The sequence below is a fragment of the Mus musculus genome, chromosome 4 (assembly GCF_000001635.26).
Source record: "Mus musculus strain C57BL/6J chromosome 4, GRCm38.p6 C57BL/6J".
Classification (NCBI taxonomy): domain Eukaryota; kingdom Metazoa; phylum Chordata; class Mammalia; order Rodentia; family Muridae; genus Mus; species Mus musculus.
This window is the reverse complement of record NC_000070.6, coordinates 101,273,625-101,298,879: the sequence shown is the minus strand read 5'-3', so window position 1 is coordinate 101,298,879 and position 25,255 is coordinate 101,273,625. Positions and strand designations below refer to the sequence as shown.

Sequence of the window (25,255 nt, the reverse complement as noted above, 5' to 3'; positions counted from 1 at the left end):
GAACTATAGCACCCAGTGTCTGGGGCCTTGTATGTGTTGAAGGAATTAGTAAACGTGGCTCTTCATCCAGTGCCCGAAGCCCAGCAGGTGTTAGCTGTTGAACGTAAACTTCCCCAGCAGAGTGGCACGGCGTGCTATTCTAACCTGAGGCTCAGCATATGTTTCCAGTCTAACTGGAGATGTATCTGTATCTGTAATGCAATGTTAAACGATGTACTTTGTTTTCATTTTCCCTTTAAAGGGTGTGAACGTGTAAAATGCAGCATCACTTGAGCCCCCCCCCCGCCCCGCCCGCCCCTTTCCACTAATGCCACTTCCTTCCCCAGAGGAAACCACTTTAACAGCTTCCTGAATGTCCTCTCAGACATGAATTCTACTTTTGTTTAGTTTATTCTGTACGGATGGATGGCTTGCCCACATGTGTGCATGCACACCATGTGCCCAGTGCCCACAGAAGTCAGAATTCCCCAGATCTGCAGACACAGACAACTGTGAGCTGCTGTGTGAGTGCTGGGAATCCAACCTCTGGAACCACTGAGCCACCTCTTCACAACTGAACCAGCTCTTCAGACCCACATTTCTATTTTAAAGCATGGTGACCCAAGGCTGGAAAACTGAGGCAGGAGGATGACAAGCAAGCACTCTAATAACTGAACCAACACCTTGGGTTGAATCTCATAGTACTTGTATATGAGTCTGTTTCTAGTCCAATGCTTCCACTCAGCATTGCTAGAAGAGGCAGAGGCTTTTCTGTGGCTTTGCCCAGCTTCTCTTCTTGATGAGAGAAGATGTACGTTCTCCTTAACATTCTCCGCTATCCTGGGTTTACAGGACTAGTTGTCACCAAACTGGGGTTGCCATAATCATAAGCACAGCCTCTCCCTGGAAACTTAGAGACGGGACTAGAGCAAGGCTCAGCATCTCACCAAGTAGCCATCCCTGGGATGACTCGGCGACTGATCCATCGGGGGTCCAGAAATATGAATGACAATGCTCTTTAATGGAGACCCTCTGAGCTGGCAGAAATACAGAGGGGAGACAAGAGGCAGAGTGCCCAGTACCACGCTGAGCTGCGTTCTTCCTAGGACCAAGCCTCACTCCTATCTTGGGTCCTTCCTGATGCCAGACTTGCTCACAGTGATTTTCTCTATTTTCATTCACCACAGTGGATCCCATTGTATCTTCCCTTAAGGCTGTCCTCCACAGGCTTATGAAAGTTTCCAGGATCAGCTAGCTCCCAGCAAGCATAGCAGCAAGCATAGCTATTAAGTCTACTCACTTGGAACTTCGGCCACCCATTTTTGTTCCTTTGTTTCAAAATAATGGTTCTCTAACGTTACTAGGCAAAGAAGAAATGTCCATTTAAAAAATAATGTCCAATATTTTTTCTTTTCAGAAACTTTAATCATTTTTGGATGGCTCTCTTTAGGGGCAGAGACAAAATATTACTTAGTGGATTAAATTGGGTGCACTATACTTTAGTCATTTCTGATCAATTTACATTACAAAGATCGAACTCTTTGTGCATAAAGTATAATTGGGTGAGTGCACGGTTTTAGCTAATATAACGAGTGTCTGTGGGGAGTGGAAGAGGCCTTGAATGAGGGCATGCGGTCAACCTGGTGAGAACCATGTCAGCTTTCCCCTGGGCTGAAGCTCAAACGGTGGCAAAGCCTTCTGGTGTGGATGTGATTGTTGACAGTATGTTTAAGTTCAAGGGCTTATAAACAGTTGGCCAACGTGAAGTGGAAACTTATGGGTTCTTTGGAAAGTTGGTTGGATGGTGTTTTGTTGGGGCAAATATGTGAAGGAACGATTAGCTGAAGGGGATACAGGTGAAAGACTAAGGCAGAAGCGTGGAGGGACGTTTTGCCGAAGCAGACACAGGAAAGAGGATGTTTTGCTAAAGCAAGCACGTGAAAGGACATCTGATGAGGAACTCTTTGTTAACAACACATATATATTGGTCTGCCTTATGTTGTGTACTTAAGCTGCATTTATTGAGACTCCAAAGAGAAAAACACACTGAAAAACTTCTAATGCAGCTTGTTGTGCAAACGTTCTAGACTGCAGAGATGGGAAAGCCAAGTTCATGATTCAGGGAACCACTTGAAGTGCTTAGTGGACTGATAATCAGTTACCAAATAGGAGTTTATTTTACCAAATAACATTCGATCTATGTCACGTGCAACAGGATAGTTTTGTTGTTGTATCAAAGTTTGGGAAGATATAAGATCTCTCTTGCTAGAAAAAAAATATCTACTACTCACTTTTTATGATGGTGTGGTCATAAAGGTTGGTGAAATAGACTTAATTATGGAATATCTTAACATGAATGCGGCTGCTGCCCATTGGAGAGAGTTCACCAATCGTATTTATTGGTAAATTTACACAATAATTGTAATTTGCTTGGTTTGGTTAAGAAAGAAACCTCCAGCTTCTAAGAGCAAAACTTCCAGAGGAAGTTATTATTTGTTTATTTTTAGCCAACTGTGACTTTAACAAAATTAATCATACTGGGGCTGGTAAAATGGCTCAGTGAGTAAAGGTGCTTTGTTGCCAAGTTTGACTTCAAGGACCGACATGGTAGAAGGAGAGAACCGGCACTGACAAGTTGTTCTCCAACACCGCCCCCCAAAAGAAATAAATATAATTAAGTTTTTCATAGAAGAATATATAAGGCATAAATATATATATATTAAAGAGTTAAAATGAACATGAGCATCGTCTAGCCTCTTCCTAAAGCATCCTCCAAGTCACAACAAGTCATTTCAGAGACCTCAACTGGTCCCCTCCGTCCCCCAGCAAGGTAACTGGAGGGTTCTAGGAGGCCTGAGCATGGCAAACACAGCTCTGGCAGGTTTTGCCCTCCCCCATCCCTGCCCTTTGTCCCTCTGGGGCAAATACCTCTCCTCTGTGCTGAAACTTAGTTTTGGTATGTCCTGTGCAAACTCTGGTCCCTTGCTGAGTTACTGAAGGTGGTGGGGGATTCCAACACCTTTTAGTGATCAATGTCCCAAAGCTTAGAATAATCACTCCTTCATAGGATAACCATCACCTGTCCGTATCCCACTGCCAAAAAATGGTTTTGCCCATTTTGGACTTTATTATAAAACCAACTCATAACATTTCTTCCCGGTATGAACTAACACATAACATTTCTTCCGACTCGCATCTTCCAGCACTGTTTTTTTTTTTTTTTCATGGACACTAATGCATGCAGATGTTAGCCCATTACTTTCATGTTCTGTAACCTCCCCTCTTGGGAAGACACATTTCATATTCTACTCTAGGCAGATACTTGGATTGCTTTCAATTCTTTTTATTATTATGGACAATGGTGCTATAGAAATTAGTCTGTATGCTTTTCCTTTCCTCTCCCTCCTCTCCCTTCTCCTCTTCTCATTTTTGCTGGTACTGGATATTTAACCCAAGGCCTTGTGCATGCTAGGCAACAACTCCATGCTGCAACCTCAAGCTGTGTTTCAGTGTGCTTGCACAAAGTCACATGCTCACTAGCAGTGTGCAAGAGTTTCTATTGTCACACAACACTCCTCCTCACTTGGAATTGTCTGTTAGGTGTGCAGAAATGTCCTGGGGAGGTTGCACTTTGGATTTCCATCCTTGCTTACAAATTTGACGATCTCTTCATAGGTTTGATGATAATTTGAGTTTCTTCTTCCCCAAAGAAACTGTGTTAGTCTTCTATCCATCTCCTTTAATGACAAGCACCACGTGAAATTTCCTGATGAATACATGTCTGAGCTTTAGTGTATTCCTGTTCCTAATTCTTCATCGTTTATACTCATTTAAGAACATGAAAATATTTAAAGTTATACTACTCCAGCACTACTTGCTGACAGGCCCTTCCTTAAATAAAGATTCTTCAGGCCTTATTTACACGTGTCTGAATCTAGGTCTAGTCTCTTCAGAGTCACTGATTCAGTTTTATATCTTGTACCGACAAATAGTATCTAATTATTACTTTATAAATTTTATGTTATTTTACTATTTATTTTTGGATGGGGTCTTGCTATGTATACCCCACGCTGACCTGGAACTTGCTATGTAGCCCAGGCTGATAAACTCAAAATCCGCCTGCCTCTGCTTGCCCAGTGCTGGAATAATAGGCGTGCGCCACCTTGATCAACTTTATAAATTATTTTCATATTTACTTATTTATTTATGTATGTGGGGAGTGTGCCTAGGTGCATTCAGATATCAGCAAGGATGACAGATCCCTGGGAGCTCCAGTTAAGGCAGTTGTGAGATGCCATCACATAATTCCTTCACAGCCAAGAGTTTTCGTTTGGGTTACATTATCACAACTGAGTTATAACCATCATTGTAGAAAGTTTTTTACAACCCATAAAAGAATCACTTCATTCATGATTCCCACTTTTGAAAAATGATTTATTTTATGATATGACAACCCTGTCACTCTCTTCAGACACCCCAGAAGAGGGCATTGGGTCCCATTACAGAGGGTTGTGAGCCCCTATGTGGATGCTAGGAATTGAAAACATGACCTCTGGACGAACAGTCAGTGCTCTTAACTGCTAAGCCATCTCTCCAGCCCATGATTACCACTTTTAATTTGGGTTCCTTTGATCCTCACATCTATTTGTTTGGCATCTGGTGCCCAAATTAAACATTTGTTATACATGGTCACCCTAGAAATGCCAAAGACAACACGCGAGCCTGTAAGTCTGTCCTTGTCCCGTATATTTTCAGACTGAATATTCTGAAAGATGAGCAGCAAATCTATTCCAAGCCTAAATGATCCAGTCCAGCATAGAGCAATTCACTTGACAATTCACTTCCGAAACCAGCTGGCACATCGGCAGAACACTGAACAGTTTAATCATCAAAGTAATGTTATTGGGAACTTGGCATTTTAGATCTGATCTTGGAGAAACGTTCGTGGTCCCTCTCTTTTTCATTAGGTATTTTGTGCGATATTTCGAGTGCTCTCAACTGGTGAAAATAACTGAAATGAGTAGCTGATACCTTCCCGGGACACTGCCAAATTTAGCCCTTTTAGGGGCTAGACTTATTGCTTCCTTTTGTAATGTGGAGTCAGGAGTTGCAGTGATTGCTAAGGAAGGCGCACTATTTTCTTAAAAGGAAACCATCCCCCACCTCGTCCTTACAACTACAACCCAGACATTGCCTGCAGTCTACATTAGCTAGGTGACTTCAGGCACACCATTTAATTTCTAGGTTTCCTGTCTCTAAGATAATGGCGTGGACTACTGACACAGTCTTCTGTATGCTGCCTCCACGCTTCCTGGGTCCACCGTCGGTGTCAGGGCGGATTCCTGAAGATCTGCAATACAGCTTCCCCCTCCTTCCTCTATGGCACATGCCTGTTTCTCCCCCACCCCCAAAACGTGCTGCTTGAAGGTATACCACGGAGAAGGGCCAAGTCAGCTGTAGCCACCCGGCGCCAGCCTGGAGCTGGTGGCTGCTGCGTGAACTTGCCCTTCTTTGACAAGTGCATTCTAGACGTTAAAGTGCGGCCCAGTCACCCGAAGAAATACGGCTTGGAGTGCGCCTGAGGTCGGGGCGGGGACGCCGCGGTTCTTTGCTAGGCTTGGAAACCTGGGAACCATTTCAGGCTGGGTGCGAGTCACGGGGCGATTGCACGGCAGGGATTGTGCAATGGGGCCGCGGCGGGGGACCCCGCAGGAAGTGGGGGAGGCGGCCACCGCGCTAACTCTTTACATCTAGCTTCCCAGCGGCTTCAGCGGGGTGCAGCCGAACCGGGGACCTTCTGCGGAGGGGATCAAAAGGTCCGCCTCCCCGCCGCCAAAGCTGGCCTGGCCCAGGACCCAGGGCTGCCCAGCGCCCGGTGCAGGCTCGCTGACATACGCCCGCGGGTTCCTGGGCGCTCCTCCGGCCGTAGATCCTGAGACATGCATACTGTTATTAGCCTCTCTTCGAAGTCCGGGGACAGGCTAGATATGGGACGGGTGGCTGAGATGCAAGTGTATAGGGCGTTGGCCCAGACCCGAAACTAAGTTCTGTTTCCGGTGGCTGTGTGTGTGCTTTTGGGGCCCTTAGGGTGGTATCATGGTATTTGTTGGAAGAGCTGGATAGCATTCCACAGATCTGGTCACTATTTTCAGTAAGATTTGGGGAAACAGAGGCACCAATTGAACTAGTTGCCAGTTATCCCAGCAGTAGGCTGAGGAGGGAGGATTGCAGCGAGATAGACACAGGCCAGCCTGGGGTGCACAGTGAAACTGAGAGACAGAGGAGAAAGGAGAGCGGAGAGAGATGGGGAAAGGAGAGAAGTGGGAGTTGAAATTACGAGTTTGCCCATCTAGGGGCTTACTTCGCCCTCCTTTTGGCAGAGCTCTCAGAAACATCTGGGCCTGGGTTTCCTGATAGTGACACCCGGCGGAGACCTGAAGTAGCCTCGATCGACGCTGGCTCTTGCAGGCGGAAGATCGAATTCAGTCCACAGAAAATTCAACGTAAGCCCGGTGTCATCTCACTAAACGACAGCTACAGCCGTCTCTTGGTCCCATTCTAGGGCTATTCTGGTCAGTTCGCGGGTCCACGCGCCACTGCCTTCCCTCGCGGCAGCTTCCGAGCAGCTCGGAGGCTGGAGCGTGACTTCTCAGCGGCAGGGCGGCGGTGGCGTGGGCGGGCATCTCCGGGAAAGCGAGCAGAGGAAGTGGAGTCAACGCGCAGGCCGCTTGCCAGCGCGGGCCTCGGGGACACAGCGTGGGGCTGCGGAGCTCCGAGCTGGCCTGTCTGCGCCTCCTGCAAACTCCAGGAACTGCTACAGCCCAGAGCAGCTGGTTCCAGCTGTGCAAAGTCCAGTAAATTGAGCTGAGCACAGCACGCTCCCTCTGAGGCGCCCTCCTGTAGCAGTTTCAGGGTGCACACGGAACTTTGGAGAAACATTTATCAGGAAAGCAAAATAGGCTAATGGGAGGATTTCTTTGTTTTAATCATAAAACCTTGAAAATTATCCCAGCTGTTTGGATAATCTTTTTTTAATCATAAAATGACTAGTCTTTAAAAAGTCAGGTAATTTTTTTCAAAACCTGAATGAAAAAAAAAATTGAAATGGCAGCACTCAGACCCACTAACAGCATGATTAATAACCGTACTACATGAACTCACAAGAACCAAAACATTTACTAACATTTTCTTGTTTAAATATTACTTTAAAAAATATGTTCCATGCATATGTTAATGATTACTATGCATTTTGCATTTACTTAACCAATGCCCCATCGAAGAACGTAAGGTTGTATATTGAATGATGATGTTTAAATAGGACTTTGGTGTTCAGCCTTGCAGCTCGATCTTAGAAGGCATTCTCAACTATTTACATAGATAAATTTCCTACAGGGTGTATTAATTGAGGGTTGATAAGCATTGCCCTCCCCCCAGGCCTGTCCTGCTTTATTGCTTTTTGCTCCTATTTCCACCAGTTTGCCCAGATTTTCCATACCGTATACTCACTAAGTATCTCTAAGTATCACACAACAAATATTCCAGGAGACAAAGTGCACCACAGCAGAGAAATCAATAAACGTTGTTGTCAGTGGTCTCACTAATGTTAAAGCCCTGTGCCGCCAGGTCCTGAGATTAAGAAAAGACTTGTTTCCAGATCGGCAGGTTTCAGGGAACAATACAGAAGAATGAGGAGGGCACAGTGGGCATTCTGGTGAAGAAACACAGTGCCCTAGGTGCCTGGTATGTGTTCATTGACTTGGGGAATGGCGTGTTGTCTTATGTAACTTCTTGTACTGAGAATAAACTAGGAAAGAGGGCAGGGACTCAAGAAAAAGATAGAGTTTGTTATGCTGAAGAAGAAAGGAGGGAGAGAAAGGAGGAGGAGAGAAAGAAAGAAAGAAAGAAAGAAGAGAAGGGAAGGGAAGAAGAGAAGCGAAAGAGAAAAGAAAAGAAAGGAAAAGAAAAGATAAGTTTGGGCTGCAAGTGTAGCTGAATGTTAGAGCTTTGTGTATGGGGTCTTGGGTTCAATCCCAGCCCCAGAATAAAATTTACATTTTATTCACATAGCAACTAAAAAGAGTAATTCAAAGATGATAGTGAAGCTGGATTTCATCACTTATCTTTGACTTCAGTGGACCCCATAACGTCCTTGCAGAGAGGAGAGGGAAATTTTAAAAGGACATTTCCCAGGAGTTTTGAGAACTACAGAGAATCAATCGATTTCACTGGCACCAGCCACCACGCCCATAACACTTAGACAGTATACAGTGTATATCACATTTGTAAATGTCTTTCCCCCTACCTTTAAAAACTTATTTAATTATTTGAGAGGTAGAGGCAAACGAAGTCTCAGAGTTCGAGGCCAGCCTGGTCTACTGAGTGAGTTCTAGGACAGCCAGGGCTACACAGAGGAAACCATGTCTTGAAAAACAAACTAACAAATGAATTGTTTTGTGTTTGAGATTTCGGGTGCTCTTGGAGTCTAGAAGTCTTAGATCCCCTCTAGAGCCATCCAGTGAACGTACCGGGAGTCAAACTTGGGTCACTGGAAGGGCAGTGCACACTGTTAACGGCTGAACCATTTCCAGCCTCTATTCATTTTTTTTAAGTTTTAAAAATGAAATCTTATATATTTATTTATTTACTTGTATGTATGTGTTTTGTGTGTGTATGTTTGTTTGTTTGTGTGTTTGTATGTGTTTTGTGTGTGTATGTATGTTTGTCCATGTGTTTGTATGTGTGTGCATGTGAGCATGTATGAGACCATGACTCTATGCATGGGAAAGTTAAAGGACAACTTAAGGGAGCCAGTTCTCTCCTATTATTTGAGTTCCGGGGATGGAGTTCAGATCATCAGCCTTGGTTGCAAGCACTTTTACCCAGGGAGCCATCTTTCTGGCTGGTACATACTTTTTTTTTTTTTTAATAAATGAAAGATAGCATGTTATATTTTCTAATGTGTAAGACTCCTCAAATGCAACCAATTGTTCTATAACACACACACACACACAAAGGGAACTCATCTGGCTGCTGCAATCATGTATATTATCCTTTTATCCTTTTCATGTGTCTTCTCATCACTAATGGATTGCCTTCCTCTTTAGCAAAGAAATAAGCACAGAGAACACTAGGTTTTAAAATATGTAACTGTCTCTCACTTGGGAAAGCTTCATTGATGTAGACTGTCAATATTCTCTTAAACCACGTTTGCAGTTCCACTTACAGCCCATCGATAGTGTCTGCTTGTTTGAAGGGGTGATAGGGGAGCCAACAACACTAAATAAGATAGATTACAGATCACATTCACCTCTCCCTCTCAGCGAGCCTGGCAGACATAGCTCCCTTATCGCAAATGGGAGTTTGGAGCACAGACCTCTTGCCTCTTCTCAGTTTACCAATCCATCACTCCCAATCTCTGCAGCAGGTTGCAAATGGTATTTAGCTTTATCTGTAATTGCTTAGATGGTTTGAATAGATGATCTTGTCAGAAATGGCTAGCACCCACAGGTTTGGTTTCTCCTATTCTACCCCTCCTGCACCAAAAGAGTGAAGTGTCTATCAACAGCCTAGAATAGAGAGGGTCCTAGCAGAGCGGTAGTTGCTTCTGTAGAGTCAAGGCTGAAGCAGGCACACGCGTCTTGTTTGTTTAGCACTTGGGAATCAGGGAGCACTTGCAGTGTGTACACTGTCACCCTTCAATCCCACTGCAATTGTTCCTGAGGGTAGGCAGGGCTGGACTATTAGGCCTATTATTCCAGCATGGAGACTGAGTGCCAGAGCCCCAAGTTTCCTTCCTGACCACGACACAAAGCCCACACATGAACCCAGCACCAGAATGTAAACCAGCACTAGGGTAGTGCTGTAGTCTCCACTGCAGATTGCTTCTGAAGCTCTCAGTTTAACTAGTGTTCTTCTAGGACCCCTTATGTGCAATCCATCAGGCTCAGAGTGTGGCCAGAGTCTTCGATGTTGCCACCGTTCTTGAAGGAACTGGACTTCATTTGGGGAAAGTTAGTGTATCGATACTGTGGCTACAGCGTGACCTACATTTTCATGTATTTTAGGAATGGAAAGAAGAGAGCGAGGGCTGTGTGTCTGGGATATTTTCACGGTGACACTCATCTATTTTAGATATTTGACCCTTAGCAGATGTATGATTTCTCCCATTTTCTATGTTTTAAGCTTTATTAATAATGTTGTTTGAAGAACAAAAGTTTTTAATTTTCTGAGGTTCAGTTTTTTATTCTGTGCTCTGGTGTCACATGCACGAATGCATTGTCAAGAGTCTGAAAAGGGGCTCGTGAGACAAAGCCCTTGCCACACAAGCGTGCGGACCTGCTTCCAAACTCACAAAGCTTACAGAAAAAGCCTGGCATGGTTCTGACCACTCTTATAACCCCTGCCCGTGATTGGTTTCCAGGACGATCGCTGGGACTTGCCAGCCATCGGCCTAGCTGAACAATAATAGCTGCAGGCGCAGTGAGAGACCGGGCCTCAAAGGAATAAGGCAGACAGTTAGTAGATCAGGCACCCAATAGCCTCTTCTGGGCGCTGCACATGGGCCTGTATCCACACTCTCACCTATGCTTATACTGAACACACAAACACAGATATGAGAAGACATAGGAGCTAAAAACAACGAACAAGAATGGAGTGTGTTACCAAGCTATGTTTTCCAAGATTTACTCTATATTTATTTATTTATTTATTTATTTATTACTATTTTAAAACACCTTTGTCTTTGGGGAAATCTAAAAAGCTATGCATATGGCCAGGGCAAGGTACTAGGTAAGAAAAGTCCTGGAAAAATTAAAACCCAAAGTTTTTCTCACAGGCTGATTACTAAGTCCAATGTAAGTCTGGCCAAGTGTTAAAGAGAGCCCCCAAACAGACTAGCCTGCAAAGATAGAGAGGTGAGAATCTTGTGGTGGTTTTGTTTGTTTGTTTGTTTGTCTGATTATTTCTCCTAACGGATTTAACATTTAGAATGTTGATTCATTTTGAATTAATTTTTGCGTATGGGATGAGGGGGAGGTCTAACCTCATTTTTAAAAGTAACAGTTAACATTTTTCTTGAATTACACCTGTTTATTTATTGGGGGTGGGGACGCATGTGTGGAAAGCAGAAGGCAGCCTGCTGAAGCCAGTTCTTCCCTTCCACCATGTGGGTTCTGAAGGTTCGATTCAGGTCATCGGACTGGGAAGCAAGTATCTCCCAGTTTTAGTCTTTGCTTGTGAAATTTAGTTGTGCCGATAAGATCTGTGGAAGAGATATACGTTCTCCCCGTGACTCTTATAAAAAATGAGTTCTGTTTTGACTCTCAGTTCAATTTCATTGACCTGCACATCCGTCCATCCTTATGCTAGTATTTCACTGTTTGATAAGTCTAATTATGCCAGTATTTCACTGTTTGATAAGTCTAGCTTCAGAGTTAGTTCGAAACCAGGGGTAATAAGTCCTTTAACGTTGTTTCCCCCACACCCACCCCAAGTTTGTTTTGACAATTCCAAACCTCCTTCAATCACATCTGGATTGGAAAATAGACTTTCCCCATTACTGGCAGTTTGATAAGGATTGCTGTGTGTCTTCCAGTCAGTGAATGCACACTGCCTCTGTTTATCCCTAAGCCTTGTTCGCAAGAATGCACAGGTTTTGGTATGTAATATTTCACCTCCTTGGTGAAATACACGTTTTGGTATTTTGTATTTTTTTTATGCCACTGAAATATAGATTTCTTTTTCCTTATTGATCTTTAAGTACTAAGTATACATTTCTTGGATTCTAAGGTATAGAAACAACTGATGTATCTTTGTTCATCTTGAAACCTGCAATATTCCTGAAATACCTGTGAGCACCAGCGGCTCGTGTGTGGATTATTGATTTTAATAACATAAAAATAGTGCTGATTTTTCTTTCCAATTTGGGTGCTTTTTATTATTTCTGTTTCAACAGTTGCTCTGACTAGAACTTTCAATATCGTGTTGATAGCCTTGCTGAAAGTAAGCTTTATTGTCCCTGGCAATTAAATTAATTTAATTAAAATTATAAGTTAGAATGGTTGCAGCGGGGTGCCTAATCCTACATGACTGTTGTCCTCATTAGAACAATCCCGAGAGGGAGTGTGGTGCGGAGACATCCACACACACGAGGAAACACCTGAGGACAGCAACCTGCAAACCATGAGGAATCAGGAAGGCATGGCTCAAAGGGACAAAATAAATGGGCAGAGATTGTCCTCAAAGACATTGGATTTACTTGACAGGAACATGATCTAAGCAATAACCGTTTTTTTTTTTTTTAGTTATTTTAATTACTTATTTTTATTTTTTGTTTTATTATTTTTACTTTTTTGTTTTTTTCCAGACAGGTCTTCTCTTTGTAGCTCCAGCTGTCTAGACCAGGCTGGCCTTGAACTCAGAGATCCTCCCCTGCCTCTGCTTCCTGAGTGCTAGGATTAAAGGCAGATGTCACCAGCACCCCGAAGATTTTATTTTGTTTTGTCATTATGTGCCTGTGGGGGGTGGTATATGTGTGTGTGTGTGTGTGTGTGTGTGTGTGTGTGTGTGTGTGTGTGTGAAGGTACCTGTAGAGGCCAGATGCACTGGATCCCATGGAGCTGGCATTACAGGATGCTGGGAAAGGAACTGGACTGGGGCTGTGCTAGAGTGGTGCTCACTCCCAAACTCTGAGCTCACTCTCCAACCCTGTACAGTACAGCTTCTGCAGAATGTTCTGGAGTTGGGGACCTTTGAGTGGCTGTAGGAGGCGAGTCCAAGGCCTGCCTGAGCTACACTGGACAACCCTGGCTCAAAAGTCACCCATCAGAAAGAAAGGAAAACACACAGAGAGACAGACAGACAGACAGACACAGAGAGAGGGGGAGGGAAGGAGGGAAGGTGGAGAGAGAGAGAGAGAGAGAGGAAAAGGGAGAGGGAGAGGGAGAGGGAGAGGGAGAGGGAGAGGGAGAGGGAGAGGGAATCAAGGGTTTAAAAGAAAACCTGGAAAAAGCCTAAAGGAATCAAGGGAATTATAAAAACTAATAGGATATCTTACCAAGAGTTGAAAATACGAAAAGGCATGGAACAGAACTATTTCTGGGACTATAAACTGCAATGCGTGAAATAAAATATGCCACCAATATGTCACTAGGCGGCAGATTCTGTATTGCTCTCCTAGGGCAGTCATAACAAAGTACTGCTTTGTCTGGCATCAATGGGAGGGAAGTCCTAGGTCCTGTGAAGGCTTGATACCCCAGCATAGGGGAATGATTGGGCTGTGGGACAGGAATGGATAGGTGGGTGGGGGAGTACCCTTATGGAGGTGGGAGGGGGTGGAATGGGAGGTTTTTGGAGGGGAAACCAGGAAGGGAGGTAACATTTGAAATATAAATAAACAGAATAGCCAATAAAAACAAAACAAATCACAAAGTACTGCCTCCTAACCTAAGCTTCCCAAGGCCTACCATTTTTTTATTTGTTACTATTTTTGAAGCACCTTTGTCTATGGGAAAATCCAGAAAGCCATGAAGATAGTCAGGGCAAGGTACTAGGTGAGAAAAGTCCTGGACATTTTTAAAATCCTGCTTTTTCTCGTAGGGTGATTAAGTTCACCGTAAATGTGGCTAAGTGTTAAACCCAACTACAACCCCACAACCCGGACACCCGGTCTGCTGAGATGGAGAGACAGGAGTCTTGCTGGTTTTGTTGGTTTGGGTTTATTTAAGCCTTTGTTGTATTGTTTAAACCTGGGCAGCTTAAGTAACAGAAATTTATTTTCTTACTCTTCTGGATAAACACAGTCTTGGCAGAGCTGGTTTCCTATGAAGCCTTTCTTCCCTTAAGAAGTGTTTGTTTTGGTTGATGGTCTCGGAAGTTTTAGTCCATGGTTGGCTGATTAGATGACTGTGAACCTAGGTGAGGCAGGAACCTATGTGTGGAGGCTCAGAGTGACTGCCAGCTTCCCAAAGAAACTCTCTCTTCCCAGGCCTGTGGAGTTTTACTGCACAGCTCACCTGTGGCCTCTGGCCTCCAGCACGTTCTATTTTTCTAAGCTTCAGCAACATCTGTAGACACTGGTTACTTTAGAGTACACCAGACGATTTTGTGCCTGTCCTTTCAGCAGCCCCTGACAGCCCGTAACAGACTTTACAGTTATCTACACATAAAATTCCTAGAACCAGGCAGGGACCACGCTCCCACAGTGGCAGGAAGGATTAAGGCAAAGATGTGCTAAACCTTGCTTTACTGTCTGTGTACACTTTTTCTTGACTCGTCATTTACATGACCAAACTGTTATGTTTTGGATCTTCCACTGTAAAATCAGTAGCATGCTAACAGATGTTTACTAGCCTGCCTGAGAAGGGATGGTGTGAGAAACCTCAGTGTCAAGATTGGCGGTGTCCATGGTGGAAACCCTTCTGACATGGGTGGTTTGGGATATTTATGTGAAAGCATCTGATATGGAGTTGAGAAAACATCTACTTTTTGGGGGAGCCCATGGGTTCATGGGAAACAAAGCTAGTACCTTACTTCAAAACAGCGGAAAGCACAAGCAAGCCATCAACTAATAAACATTACCATCTTCAGTTACCTCTAGTAAAAAGAATAAGTCAGGGATTGATGTTTCTTACCAAGTCAAGATCTTCACTTCCATCCCTGCTCCCTTGCATTCTAGAATGCTCTACAGCTCTTCTGAAGGGCTGCCTCCAGATGACCTATCTCCGTAGCTGCGTTCTATCTTTAGATCTTACATCACTGGCTTCCGTGAACACAACCACAGGGAGCAGGGCTACCACCCTGCAGGGAGCAGATCAGGCCTGAAAAGACTTGTTCCTCACTGGTGGACCTGTTAACCTTGTGAGCTGCAAGGGAAACTCAAATGGATCATCTTTCCTAGGCTCCCTGGTTAACAAGGTGCTTTATCCTAGGTTGGTTACGCCTGATATCAGCACTAACCATGCATTTCCCTGGAAAGTTTATGAAGGCTTCTTAACCACCCTTGACAAGCTAACAGTTCTGTGACCGTCATGTCCTTAATCTGTCTGTTCAGGTTCAAGCTTAGGCAAGTCTGGAGAACAAAGGTTGCCTCACCTAGCAATGTGAGTTCTAGGACTCAGTTCCCCCAAGTGGTTGTGTTGCTCCCTGCCTTGTATAGATCATTTTGTCTACCCACGCATCCACCAATGGCTGCAAACAGATAGAAACGTGGGCCATGTTGTATTCCCTCACAGTCTAGGATGGGGATCATATCCACTGGCCAGAGTCTGTGTATAAAAGACAGCTCTAAGATGTGTAAAAGAATCTGAGAAACCAAAGGAGGAACTCTTCTTCCTTACAAGTTCTAAGAAAGTTTCTGTAGACTCCAGGAGATAAAAATCTGGGGAGGTAAGGCCTGGAGTTAGACTGTGATGTACCTTATATTCCAAATGGGGATGTGGTTCCCAGCACAAAGGGTTGTTTGTTTGTTTCTGTTGTTTGTTTTTGTTTTTTTTTTCTTCTTCTTCTGTGTTTTGGGGCTTAAAATCTTGGTTTCTGTTTACAGAGTATTGTGGCAGATACACCAAGTGTTTTAATTTTTCTCTTTTAAAACGATTAATTTAGTTTATTTAGTTTTTGAAACAGGGTTTTTCTGTGTAGCCCTGGCTGTCCTGGAACTAACTATGTAGACTAGGCTGGCCTTGAACGCAGATCCACCTGCCTCTGCCTCCTGGGTGCTGAGATTAAAGACATGAGACATTGAGCAAAGCACTCAAATGTACACACCTGGGAATAGGCAGAGGCACAACCCACTTCTGACACACTAAGCCTGTGGTCTGAGAAATACAAGGTGCAGAAGTGGTGTGCATCTATAATCCTGGCACTCAAGATATAGAAGCAGGACCAAAAGTAGGAAGGAAAGGAGGAAAGGACCAAAAGTAGGAAGGAAAGGAGGAAAGGACCAAAAGTAGGAAGGAAAGGAGGAAAGGACCAAAAGTAGGAAGGAAAGGAGGAAAAGAGGGAGGGAGGGAGGGAGGGAGGGAGGGAGGGAGGGAGAGAAGGGAGGAAGGAAGGACAGATGGACAAGGCAGCAGTTGAGGGACTTGGAAGAGAGGACTTTCCCCGCCCTAATCTCTTCCCAAATGATAGTTCAAAGGATATTGACAGTGGTACCAATTTACCTTCCATGATGGTGGGTGCTGCTGAGAAATGTTGGATCAGTGCTTAATCTGCTCATTTATGAATAAGCAAATGCCACTTCCAGGTGTAATGTTAGCTGCATTAGAAGCATCTGCTCAAGAGATATGAATGTCAGCCCTGAGTACTGACTTTCATTTGACACACTGTAAAAAGAAGGATTTCCACTCAAACACAGAAGCTCCATAGAAAGAAACTGGTCTGTCCTTTCAGCCATTGGGTAGGCTACTTGATAGGAACTGCTTGGGTGTTATTTACTTCAGTGTTGACATAACTCTGTTCAAACATGTGTGCCAATAAGACCTTGAAGTCCAGGGAAGTGAGGGTGCTTGCTCTAGCTTGGGGTTGATTTTCTTTCTGCTACTCTATTAACTGAATCTATTTCATTTCTACCTTAGTGAGTAGCTGCCCAAGCGAGGAGTGATAAGAATTTAACTATATCTGAAAGGGCCTTCCTAGTGGTTGTATGACAGTGTGGTACAGTGAGAAGAACCAGAGCTTTGATGGTTGGCATCCCCGCTCTGTCATGGTGTGACCTTTGACAAATACTTAATCTCTCCTCAAAAGATAATGATGGGAATTAAAGCAGATGATAGGTACCTGGAACAACTTAAATACATGTTTATCCTTTCTTGCTCTCTCCTGGTACAATGTGAATGGACATTTCCAGCTTAAGTGAGTTCGCTAAAGACTCAGTACACTGTTAGAGATATTGTCATGTATTTTAATTCAAACAAATACCCATTGCATGAAATTTTTATGGAAGTTTAAGTATGGTGAAGCTAGGCAATTCCTACACAAAAGTCACTAAAGTCCATTACTCATAGAGAGGCACAGTAAGAGTTGGGGGTGAGGGGGGTGGGGAGAGATGAGAAGTTGGCCATATAGCAGTTGAAAAACTCTGGAGGTAAAACACACATGCAGACAGAGAAAGAGTAACAGAAGACAGCAAAGGATGTGTGCTCAAGGATAATATGGACAGCTGAAGGGTCATCTCAGACAAGAGCTCCCCATGACCCCCTTCGTGCATGCTTTCCTCCTACCTCCCACCCCTTACATGCTGGGTGTCTCTGAGATTGGCAAAACTTTTCTCTGGAACAAAGTTGGGGCTGACATCTCCTAGAATTCCCCGTAAGGCCAGAGGCTTCTAGAGTTTGAAAAACTGCTTGGAAAGTTTCTTTGTTTTGTTCTGGTTTGTTTGTTTGTTTGTTTGTTTTGGTCTTTTTCAAGTCAGGGTTTCTCTGGGTGGCCCTGGCTGTCCTTTTTTGTTTTGTTGGTTTTGTTTGTCTCTAATCCCTCTTGGCAGGGGGTGGTGGGCAGGGGGGGTGCAGGGCAGGCAGGGATGGGGGAGGAGGTGTAGGGAGAAAGGCAGGTCTGAAAGCCCACTGGCCAGCCAGCCTAGCCCAAACAGTTCCGTGAGAGACTGCTGTCTCCAGGCAATATGATGGAGAGTGATAGAGGAAGACACTCAGCATCCTTTTTGGCCTCCATGCACACATTCGAAGGTCATGCTGTCATGCTTAATTTTTAACATGAGTGCTGGACGTGTGAGCTCATGTGCATGCAACACACACACACACATACACACACTCATGCACACTAATACAAACTAAATTATCTCTATGTAGACTTCTTCATCATAAGTTCCTAATAACTGAGCTGAAATAACTGAGCTGAGTTTATGTGTATGTCTACACACATGTGTGTGTATTCTATATATCTCTGTATATTTACAATATAACAACCATTTGCATAGTATTTATATTGTACTAGGTATTATAAGTCATCTAGAGGTTATTGAAGTATATGGAGAATGCACCTAGATTTCATGCAAATAATCTGTCATTATTTACAGGGACATAAGCATTGTTAGGATTTGGTGTCCAGCAGAGTACTAGGAGCAATGCCCCCCCGAATACTGAGAGGCGATTGTCTCTGCAATCATGGCATTGAAAATTGAGTGAAGGGGCTGGAGAGACGGCTCAGTGGTTGAGTACTTGTTGCTCCTGCAGAGGACCTGGCTTCGGTTCCCAAGACCCACGTGGTGGTTCACAAATCTCCACAACTCCAATTTCATGGGATTTGATGCCTTCTTTCTACCCGCATAGGCACCCTGAGTATGCATGTGGTATACAGACATACATGCAGCCAAAACCACAAATAAAATAAAATGGATAAATATCACTTTTTTTCAATTGAGTGAAGACAATACCTACACAATTTATACACAAAACAGAATATAATCTTAACAGTTCTCAGAAGGACTAAGTGCCACTTATTTAATAGGTCTGTTATGATGTGAGCCTGAAACATATCCCCCAGGCTCATGCTATAAACACTTGGTCCCCAGCTGGCAATGCTATTTTGGGAGGTTGTAGAACCTTTGAGAAAGGAAGTCCAAGCCAGCTGGTGCAAACAGGTCATTAGGGACAGGCCTTTCAAGGTTACACCACACCCCTGTTCCAGTTCCAATTCTTGGCTCACTGTAACTCCAGGAGTGGACTAGATCTTACAGCTGCCACACATCCCACCGCCTCAGTGGTCTGAAGTCTTCCCGACACTGTAAGCATTGTTTCTGTCAGGTTTCTGATCACAGCAATTCTAAATGACTGCAGCAGGCTGAAGCTCATTTTCCAGTTGCCCTACCGCCCCAACCCCATCCCAAGTTGCAGCTCATCTTATCTTCTGTGAAGTCTACCTGAATTTTCAGTGATGTTTTCTGCCTCTGAAATCTTACGACACTTTTTAATGTGTTTCAGCAAGGTGACACTTTATCACTTATTTTCCGAGCAGACATCTCATCATCATCTTTCTCCAGGGTACCCGCAATCTTCAAGGGCAGGAAGAATGATCTCCTTACCAGGGATCCACATTACCTGCTACACATGCAGTTGTTTAGTTGATACTGATCGTTTATTTCCTGTATCATCATCTCAGAAATGAGTAGAGCCTATGTACATGCTAGTACAGAAAAAAAAAAAAAAAAAAAAGACCGACTGACTGGCATGAGTTGAATGGTGTCGCAGATCTTAGAGCCTATACGATTTCTAGATATCACTTTCCAAGTCGAATAACAAAATTTTAGAGCATTTAAAGCAGTCAAGCCTAATTCTTATCCCTCTGTTTTGTTTTTCTGTTGTTTAAGGGCATACAACTTGGGCTTTCCACTTCAGCTATCTCCATCTGTCAGATGCAGGCATGATATCTAGGCCAGGAAATATACATAGATGCTGTCCAGTTAAAAAGTAAAGACACATCATTTTTATGCTGATGGCATCACAAAATGTAATCCAATGGGAAGAGAAAGGCTCAAGGGATTAACCTAAGTTTCTGCCTACTGGCAAGCTCACCAGTGTTGAGGGCGCCAAATTTAGTCTTCAGAGTTCCACAATGCTTGAATTATTAATGCAATATGCTAAGTCCCAAGGGCAGAATAAGCCTCCTTGTTAATAGTTAGTGCAAAGTATTCTTCACATTCCTGTAAAACAAGACATTTTAAAGTCAAGCGTTCTTGGGCCACAGAAGGAGCCATCATTTATCTGTAAAGACAAATAAATGAACTCTTTGTCTGGAGATTCATTATATCATAGCTTGATTCATTCAATTACATGGCTGTTAATTAGAGGGACCGCAAAAGCTTTCAATTTGATTAAGGCCATAATAGGTATGATTAGTAATACTTTACTGTCTATGTTGTTTTTTTTTTTTTTTTTTTTTTTTTTAGAATAAACTGATGTTGTGTCCTAAACTTTAGTACATGGCTATCGTGTAAAATAACTATATCAGACTTATTGTTTGGGGTCAAAAGGCTAAGTGGACTTTAATGACTTGATATTAACTATTATCAATCCTCATTTTAACCATGTAGAGTAGACATTATCATTATCCCCCCTTACAGAAGAAATGTGGTATCTTGCTTAAGAATCCATCATAGAGAAAGCAGAACTGCATGGGATAATGAGTGTAAAGGACTGGGTAGACAGCGTACTGAGTAAAAGCAAATCAGAAAATCAGATTGAAGTGAAACTAAAAATGTTTTTAACCCTAACTAAGACACCTTAGGTCCCAATAATTTCTATGTCTTTCTATCAGTTTTTCAAAGATTTATTTACTTGTTTGTTTATTATGTATGAGTACACTGTTGCTATCTTCAGATACACCAGAAGAGGGAATCATATCTCATTACAGATGGTTGTGAGCCACCATGTGGTTGCTGGGAATTTAACTCAAGACCTCTGGAAGAGCAGCCAGTGCTCTTAACCTCTGAGCCATCTCACCAGCCCGTGAAACTAAATTTAATGAGATGGAGCAAGGTTAAAAATAACACATAAAGTACAAATCAAGCATTTTCGCATATGTGAAACACACACAGAACAGGTCATGCATTCTCACACACGTGATAGATGTCTGATTAAAATTTGATGTTGAGCTGCCCAGTAGTCAGATTAAGGGGAGAACTTTGGTCAGCTGTATCAATAGTAAGTCGCCTGGCCTGCCCCCAGAAAAGTATATCTACTTATAGAGCACCAGTGTAGGGACAATTTTTCAAGACACAAGGACTCCAGAGGATGAGACAACCTTACTATGGGTATTCTTAGGAGTGTGAAAAAAGTGACAGAAAGACCTAAATCAAGCTGAAGAAATTAGGTTAGGAATGGCAGGTAATATGCTAGGTGGCAGAATCATGCAAGACCAGAAGTTGGTGTTCCAAGGAAGACTCAAACATTACACTATTCACCCATACCATTAAACACTGCCAAGGAGGACACTAGCACACCAAGAAGTTAGGTGGCAGCTTCCTTCCTCTTCAGACTATAGCTCCAATCAGGAGCATGATCCTAGAGCTAGGCTCTAAAGGATGAAGAGCCTTGTCATAAGGATCGGTTGCAGTGGTGAACGGCCACAAGTTTGGAGCTTACAAGAACCTAATGATAACCAGAAAGATGAGGAAAGCAACCAAGGGGGCTTGGACAACAGGAAATACTGGAGTGGCTAATGGAGCACCATGTCCGTAGGGGGGCAATATGCAGCCAACAAAGGTGGTCCCTAAAGGGCTGAATGTATGGCTCAGTGATAGGATGCTCACCCAGCATCTGGCTCTGTGGTTAAAGAAGACCGGAGTTCAGTTCCCCAGGACCCACATGGTAGTATTCATTGGTAATCCCTGCACACATATAACAAGATAGAAAGTGGAGGCTCTATCACTAGCATTCGGGATGGAGGGGATGAGGGAATGAGCAATCTATAAAGAAGTAGGTCAGTACAAGAACGTAGAATCAATGGCTATGCATTTTAAATACAACACTTTACAGAGCAATTGACTGCCGAATGCTGGACCTTTTTTCTTTTCTCTTCTCTTTTTTTCTGGTATGTGCATGTATATATGTAGGCATGTGTGAGTGTGGGTGCATGTGTAGCAGCAGAAGAGGATGTCGGCTGTGCTGCTCTACCACCCTTCCCCCAACTGGTTCTCACCTTTCCTTTTCTTCAAGTCAGGGTCTCCTGTTTTCTGCTGGCTACACTAGGCTAGCTCGTTTCCAAGCTCTGAGATTTTTTTTTTTTTTTTAAATCTTTGCTTCCTATCTTGCTACAGTAGCTCTGGGATAACAGATATATACTACTATATGGGTTTTGGATACTGAACTTTGGTTCTCTGGCTTGTATGGCAGTCACATTATTCAGTCCCTAGCCTCTGGGTATTCTTAAAGCTGGTTTCATAATAGTCTCATGGGACAAACAGGCTGGATAGAATCTGACTTGTGACACTGAAGAGGAGTGGGGGAAACAGCAGGGGTGCAAGGCTGTGTCAGGGCTGAGCTGAAGTTCACATTCTAGTCAGATTGCTACAATGTCGCCACAATTACTCAGCCTGTGGCTCAGTCAGGCTGAGGGCAGAGCCCATGAGTGTCTTTTTAGAAGAGTTGAAGCAGTGACAAATGAACCATCCTGTCTTACAGAGATGGCCTTCCAATTCATATTCAATTTTTTTCTCAAAAACAAAACAAAACAAAAAACCTCACACCAAATTCATGGTAATGATGGCATCCCCTAAAGTATTTTGGTCCAGAGAGTTTTAGCATGAGTGCTCTCAGTCACGCATGCGTCTGACTCACCGGCTTCTCAGCTTTCTCTTTCAATGATTTACTCAGTGAATATCTTTAGCACTTTTTATTTTTTTTATTTTTTGTTTTTGTTTTTCGAGACAGAGTTTCTCTGTATAGTTCTGGCTGTCCTGGAGCACACTTTGTAGACCAGACTGGCCTCGAACTCAGAAATCCGCCCGCCTCTGCCTCCCAAGTGCTGGGGTTAAAGGCGAGCGCCACCACGCCCGGCTTCTTTAGAACTTTTATTACTTGCTGTGCGTGGTGCCTTTAAGGCAAGATTTTATCCAGCATTTGTTAGGTTTACTTACTTATTTAGACACGATACACACAATATTTATGTATATATGTATATATGGAGACATATGTATACATGTCTCCAACACATGCGTATATCACAGCTGGAGTTACGAATGAGCTATGGAACTCTGAACTCGGCCTTAGGTTCACCCAGCAAACATTTACTGAGGGGAAGGGCATCCCCACAGCCCTTTGACTCCTACTTTCAATCTGCTATTAAACACTTAAATGGCCTACTGTTGGCATGGTTCTAAGCAATGGAAGAATTCAGATTTCCAAATCACAGATGAAGCTGATGTAATGTAAGCACAATGAGAAGACACAACTGGTGACCAGCCAAGGTTAGTTTGGTGGTTAAAAAAATGGCATTTGATTTTACTTTCCTTTGTGTTTTAAGGGTGAGATGAGGGGAACAGGCTGCTAATTTAAACACAGAAACAAACAAACAAACAAACAAACAAACAACTGATGAGGGTCTGGGAGATATCTCAGTGACTGGATGAAGTACTTGCCCCGAAAGTGGGTGGAACTGAGTTCAAATCCCTGGAACTCATGTGAAGCTAAACAGCAGTAGTGGACATCTATAATCCCAGTGTTCCTAGGCTAAGATGTGTTGAAACACCATGGCCAAAAGCAACTTGGGGAGAAGAGAGTTCATTTGGTTTACACTTCTACATCTTAGTCCATCACTGAAGGAAGTCAAGGTAGGAACTCAAGCAGAGCAGGAACCTGGAAGCAGGAGCTGATGCAGAGACCGTGGAGGAGTACTTCTTGCTGGCTTGCTCCTCATGACTTTCTCATTAACCTACTTTCTTATATAAACCATGACCACTAGTCCAGGGATGGCCTTGTCCACACTGAGTTGGGCCCTCCCCATCAATCATTAATCAAGAAAATGCCCTACAGGCTTGCTTATAGCCTGATCTTAGGGAGGCATTTTCTTAATTGAAGTCCCCTCTTTAGCTTTTGTCAAGTTGACATAAAACATCCAGTAAACTTTTTTGGTATTCAACACACTTTCTATAAGTAGATATTTAACAGACTTATTTCTATGTCTATGAGTGTTTGCCTACAGATGTATATGTGGACTATATATATGCTTGGTGCCTATGGAGGGCAGAAGAGGGTGTCAGATCCCTTGGAACTGAGTTACAGAAGGTTGTGAATTGACACGTGGGTGCTGGGAACTGAACCTGAATCCTTTGCAAGAGCGGCTAGTGTTCTTAATAGATCCTGAGCTATCTCTCCAACCCCAAGGAACACGTTTTGTCCTGTTGAACTTCAGTGTCTGTAGTCCAGAACAATATGTAGCACACAGTTGATAGTTAGTATCTGCTGTATCCAATTATCTAATCTAAGATGAGGAGATGGCTTTCTAAAGAATCCCAGCAGAAACCACAGAGCTAACCAAGGAACAACCAACCCCAAAGAAAGTCTGACAGCCTACGTCAACCCACCATGCTTGACAGTAAGACAAGGGGACCAGCCACAAAAGATAATGTCTTAGGGAATAAATAGCATACTGAACAAACTGAATGCACAAAAATGTCACAGTCTCTTTACTAAAGATTTCATTATTATAAGTTGACATGATATGCTACATCCCCAAAGACTGTGGACTAAGAAAGAAAAAAGGCAGATGATATTCTACCAGTCCCTCACATACATAGACCTTGGTAAAGTAAACTCTTTAGAAAGTGGACGTTAGTGACAAAATACACAATTATTGATCTCCTTAATAATCATGGAAACTCCAAAATCAAATGACAAATTTCCTTTTAAAATAATAAAGATGAAAACCATTTTACAAGTTAGGATGCTCACTGTTGCTGAACTTGACACTGTGTGTTTGATAGCGTGGTGCATTTGTGAAAACTGCATAAAAGGTAATTTGTTAGTATTAACCTATGATTGGAAAATCTAAAAATGTGTAACCCATTCAACCCAATAACTTTTTTTTCTGTGACTATCTCTGAAAGTGGCAATTTACATATTATATTTCATAATTGATGTTTAAAAGCTATTTGCCTAGGGTGGTGCCTTAGTTGTGATGATATACACAAGCATGAACACATGCTTGTAAATTGAAGTTTAAGGAACTGTAGAATTGTATGTATCCATGAGTATACATATATATAAAATTTGCTTAATGGATTAATAAAGAAGAGAAGTCATGTTTATGTTAAGAATTGTGAATATGTGGGTGGCGTTTTTTTCAGATTCTAACATGTTATAATGAAATAAAAATATTTTAAATTTATTTTCATTTGTTTGCCGGTTCACCTACATATATGCCATATGCCTTTGTGTCATGTGTATGCCTGGTGCTGGTGGAGGTCAGAAGAGGGCATCAGATCCCCTAGGGCTGTAGTTACAGATGGTTGTGAGCCACTGCATGGATGCTGGGAATTGAACCTGGGTCCTGTGGAAGAACAAACAGTGCTCTTGTTTGCTAAGCCATCTCTCCAGCCCTTTGTAATTACATTCTGTGATTTGCACAACAGAGTCTCAGCTGTTGAGTGTTTTTCTGTACAATCTTTTAATAGAAAACATCATTGTTGGACTATTCTTTGCCACTACTACCTTAATGAAGATTTTGACAGGATAATAGATTAATGAGCAAATGCTCTTTGGAGTGAAACTATGTGTGAAATTGTGTATGTATTTTTGGATGGTTATTATTACTGTTTTTGATGATTTCC

General features: G+C 43.0%; 1 long non-coding RNA gene across 1 annotated transcript; it reads left to right on the top strand.

Moving 5' to 3' along the window:
- Positions 1-3,193: 3,193 nt before the first annotated feature.
- Positions 3,194-7,192, top strand: Gm12796. The gene is made up of 2 exons (XR_003955080.1): positions 3,194-5,795; positions 6,360-7,192. It is a non-coding gene; the product is annotated as a predicted gene 12796 (long non-coding RNA).
- The last annotated feature ends 18,063 nt before the right edge of the window (positions 7,193-25,255 follow it).